Source organism: Tenrec ecaudatus, chromosome 4, assembly GCF_050624435.1.
Source record: "Tenrec ecaudatus isolate mTenEca1 chromosome 4, mTenEca1.hap1, whole genome shotgun sequence".
Taxonomy (NCBI): domain Eukaryota; kingdom Metazoa; phylum Chordata; class Mammalia; order Afrosoricida; family Tenrecidae; genus Tenrec; species Tenrec ecaudatus.
Window position 1 is genome coordinate 47,684,385 of NC_134533.1, and position 5,380 is coordinate 47,689,764.

The following is a 5,380-nucleotide window of genomic DNA, read 5'->3' on the forward strand; positions in this document are numbered from 1 at the left end:
TGTGGCTGGTATAATTTTAGTGATCAAGAAAATTAGAAAAGTAAATAACTGACGGTGTGCGGTTACTGTTAGGTGTGTCGATGAATTAGTTCTGACTCCTAAGTGAGCCCATGCACAACAAAGCGAAACACTGCTTTCCCCTGCGAGGGTCTCACCAGTCGTGCTAGCGCTGTGGCCACTACATCCGCCGTTTCCTTGGGGGTCTTCCTCCTTTTGCTGACCCTCCACCTAGTATGACATTTTTCCTGAGATGTTTCCTCTTGATAAAATGTGCAAAGGATAAGAGACAAGTCTGGCTAGCCCCACTACTAAGGAGCAGAATTCTGCCTATGCCTGTTCAAAGGCCATTTGTTCGTTTTTCTGATCGTCCATGGTACGTTCAACACGCTTCCTCCACATCATAAAACACAGGCATCAAGTCTTCTTGTTTTCCTTTAGCTTCTGCATGCTTATAGAGTGACGGCAAATATCATGCTTTTTGCCCCCCTTAAGAGGTATTTTGCAACGGATTTTCTTAATGTAACAGCTCATTCAATATACTGACTGCGGATTCTGTGGGTATTTACTGTGGAACAAAGGAAAATTTGTCTAGCTTTTCAAACTTCAGCATTTTCTTTGTTCATCATTATGTTGCTTATTGACCCATTTATGATGACTATTTCTTTCTTCACATTGACGTGCAATGCACACAGTAGCCATTGATATCAATAACTGATTCAAGTTTTCTTTATTCCAGCTGAAAGAGTATGCCATCTGCATCCACAGGTGTGTGCTTCCCCGATCCTGCCACCATGATTTTCTTCCTATTGTAAAGCTTCTCAAATTATTTGCTCAGGCATGCAAGTTGAATAAGTATGGTAAAAGGTTATACTCATGACTCAAATATTTTCTATTTCTAAAACAATTTGTGATAAATTAATACATATGGTAATAAATTTATTTCTATTACATATTGAATTTTCAATTTTATAGTTACTATTTACTGTATTTTATCTTCTGAAAATCTCAAGATGTGAAAATAGTATTGGATAAAAGAAACATCATAATTTAAAATGGCTTATTTCCTTTATGATAGCAGATGATTTAACTAAATTGAATTGAATATTCTTTTTTAGTTTCTTATAATATTTTATGTCTATTCCCTGGTCCATACAGTATAGTGTTTAATTAGTATATGAGAAAATTATACTATACTTAGGCAGAGGAAATGAGCAACAGGAAATTGCTATATGTAGTCCTTGTTTCGAGAATGAACCAATAACAGAAGGGATAATGTAATAAACATATATATGCTTTCTTCATATAAAAGAAGACAAATAAGAAATCTAAGAAATAAGTATTATGCATTAGTCAAAGAAATTTAGTCTGCTCTCTTTCCTTTTTCAATCTTTGGTCAAGATTTGTAGTTTATTAAAATTGCATTAACATTTCCTTTTTAAAGATAGGCTGAGTATTTTTAATAACTATCAAATAAATATTTAACGTTGTCAGTATTCATCTGCATAGGAACCTTCCTGGAATAGCCCCATGCTGGACTACACAGATATAAAGTCACAGGTTGAAGCAAAGACTCATCTTAAATATGCAAAGTGAGCTAATATGTAACTATCTCATTTAATTTTGCTAAAATATATTTTAGGAAACTATTCTGCATTTAACATGAAGTTAAAAATACACAAAAACAGTGAAAGTAATACAATAATATGTTAATGTGTTATACTAAGAAAACACAGAAATTATTGAATTACTTTTGCCTTTTGGTAGGCTTCAGATGGTTGCTAAGATTTAGTAAATCTCTGAATTTACCATAAAATAATATAATTTACATTAAAGCCTTAAAGAGGCCCTTGGCTTTTAGAGGGTAATTAATTTAAAATAGAAAATTATCAAAATCATGAAGTACGATTTTCTTAAGAATGATTTTTAAAAGGCATTTAACTTTATTAAGCTAATATTTCAACATCAGCCAGAAGCCTTAATGCTTAAGTAAATCAGCTCAGCATCAGTGGGCATGTATATTTCAGCCATAATACCAACACTAAAAAAGCAAGTAGATGAAAATAGGATCAATCATTTCATTTTATTATTTATTCATGTGCATGAGGGATAATTTGCTAAGAAATAAACATAAGAGTTCTACCTGAAATACAGAGAAAAATAAAAACTGGGAGTGAGTTTTTTAATGTATTATCTGAAGTATAATACACTTCTTTAACATACATTTCATTGTGTTATACAATGTAGTTTGAAGTTATTTTGAAATGAATGCATTTTGGAGTAAAAGATAAATCATGATATCAGAATGTGAAATGTAACAAGACAAACCAAATGCAATGGATCTTTGATGAGAAAAAGTGTCAGGAAAAATTTATTTATTATTCAAAAATGTATTTTTAAACATGTATAAGATAATTTCACAAAAAGAGATGAGTAGTATATTTCTGAGTCCAAGAGAAATGTTTCTCTACATTAATTAGATGATATATAAATTCAGCAATAGAAATACAGATGAGAAATAAAACATTGTTGTTATTAGATGTAATCTTAATTTATACTATGGTGACTGTGTACAACAAAATAAAACACCAACTGTGTCTGTGCCATTCTATTTTTTTAAATCATTTTATTGGGGGCTCATTCAACTTTTATCACAATCCATACATACATCCATTGTGTCAAGCACATTTATTGCCATCATCATTTTCAAAGCATTTTTGTTCTACTTGAGCCCTTGATATTAGCTCCTTATGTTTATTCCCTCCCTCCCCGACCTTCCTCCCTCATGAACCCTTGATAATTTATAAGTTATTATTTTTTTCATGTCTTATACTGACCAATGTATCCCGTTACCCACTTTTCTGTTGTCCAGCCCCCAGGGAAGGGGTTATATGTAGAACACTGTGATCAGTTCCACCTTCCTCCCCCACCTTCCACTTACTCTCCTGGTTTCACTACTCTCAATATTGATCCTGAGGGGTTTAACCTGTCCTGGATTCTGTGTTTCCAGCTTTTATCTGTACCTGTAGACATGCTCTGGTCTAGCCAGATTTGTAAGTAAAATTTGGGTCGTGATAGTGGGGGTGCGGAAGCATTAAAGAACTAAAAAAGAGTATTATGTTTCATCGTTGCTACACTCCACCCTGACTGGCTTATCTCCTCCTTACAACCCTTCTGTAAGGTGATGTCCAATTGCATACAGATGGACTTTGAGCCTCCACTAAGCACTCCCCCTCATTCACAATGATATGATTTTTTTTGTTCTGAGTCTTTAATGTCTGATACCTGTTCTATCAACACCTCAAAGTCACACAGGCTGGTGTGCTTCCTCCATGTGGGATTTTTGGCATTTTGGCTACATGGCTGCTTGTTTATCTTTAAGCCATTAAGACCCAAGTGCTTTATCTTATATAGCTGGGCACCATCAGCTTTCTTCAACATATTTTCATGCGCACCCACTTTGTTTTCAGCAATGTGTTAGAAAGGTGAGCAACATGGAATACCCAATGTGCATCTGCTACCCTAATACTAAACCTATAAATATATGTGCATAGACATATTACCCCATCATCATATATCAATATATTTACATATGTACGTGCCTCCTGGTTCTTTCCTCTATTTCCTTTTACTTTCCTCTTGTCCCGCTATCATTTTCAGCTTTCATTTGGTTTCAGTATTCCTTTTGTTACATTGCCCTTGATCAAGCCCTACCAAGGTTCCTATACCCTCCTTGCCATAAATTTTTGATCACTTGTTGTTCCCTTGTCCCTGGGTTTGTTAACACCCACTTCCTTTGCCCTGCCTCCCCTTCTCCCATGACCCCCCCCCCCACAAACAGCTGGTCCCGTTGTTCTCTCCTCTGGATTGTTTATCCAGCCTATCTTAGCTAGATAGAAATGCAGAGACAATAATATGCACAAAAACAAGACAGAGCAAAAGAAAACAAAAACAACCCCAAAAATCCAATGACAAAAAAAAAAAAAAGAAAAGCCTATAAATAGTTCCAGATCTGTTTATTGACCTTTACGAGTATTTTGTAGTTGAGTCTGATCGGGTGCCATGCCCAGGTCCCACAGTCTAATTTTGGTATTCCCTGGGGACTTTATTGTCTGCTCCCCTTGCTGTTCTGTTGAACACCCTTAGTGTTTTGCCTCGGTGTGGTGGGGTCAGATAGGGCACAATTCCTGCACTGTGTCTCCACTGTTTTCCCCTGTAGTGCTATGGGTCATTGAGGGATATCGTGTCTCCTGATGAGGCCGGCCCTTTGGTTCTCTCTGTGCATTAGTTACTCTGAGCAGGAATATTGTCCTCAGGGCTTGGTGGGCCAGGTTGTGCTTCACTCTTTCCCCCTCCCTCTTCGTTTGCTCATGTGTGCTCTGATCTGACGTGTCCATCTCCATGACCTGTAGCTTCAGTGCTGTCGTCTGTAGTGAATTCTTCAAGGCAGTGGCAGGACTGCTGTCCATGTAGTTGGGACTTGGGGACAGCCCCTCAGACCTCTCTCTACTGTTTTATGCTGATCTTCTACTTCACCTGATACTGTTCTCCAGGAACTGGTCTATCTTTCTTTTTTAATAGTTGTATTGATGTATAATTCACATATTATACAATTGAATGATTCAAACATATTAAGATTTGTGAAATCATCACAATCAGTTTTAAACACCTTGTCTTACATTCATTGGAGTTAGCTCCCCATTTCTAATCAACCTCCCCTGAAATCCCTGTAGGAAATTATCAATCCAATCACTCTCTAAAGGTTTATTTTTCCTGGATTTCATATCAAGAGAATAATACAAAATGAAAACAAAAACAACAATGACTTGATAAAACAGAAAATTCTGAATCAAAGAGAAAGCAGAAAATATTAAAAACTGGATACATGTAAGATGGATCAAATGGGAGATCAAATGATAAGGTAGCACATTTTAAGCAAACCACATCTGTAAATATCCACTTCACAAGTAGTTCTATCTGACAGCAAGGCTATTTATAATCCTGGATTGTGGTCGGAGGGGCTTCACTGGAGGCTTCCACCATGGGCATTTGGGGTGTCCACTGCCGTCCATAGCCTTCTTACTCATACTGGGTGTTTAGAATTTAAACTCTAAGATCATTTCCTCCTCTAAGTGTGGATTTTATTATATAGTCCTTAGATTATACCTGTTGGTGTGCTGCTGTTTTGTGGATTTAGATTACACCTCACTTACATGGCTGCTTATTTTAATTCAAGCCTTTGACCCCATGGCAAAAGTACTCAACTTCTTCCTCACTGGTTTTATTGGTCACTGCATTAATAATAGTTGCATTTAATGGGTTTCATTGAATGTATATAAATATTAAAGAGCGCTATACTCCAAGATGGATCTTGCAATGTCCT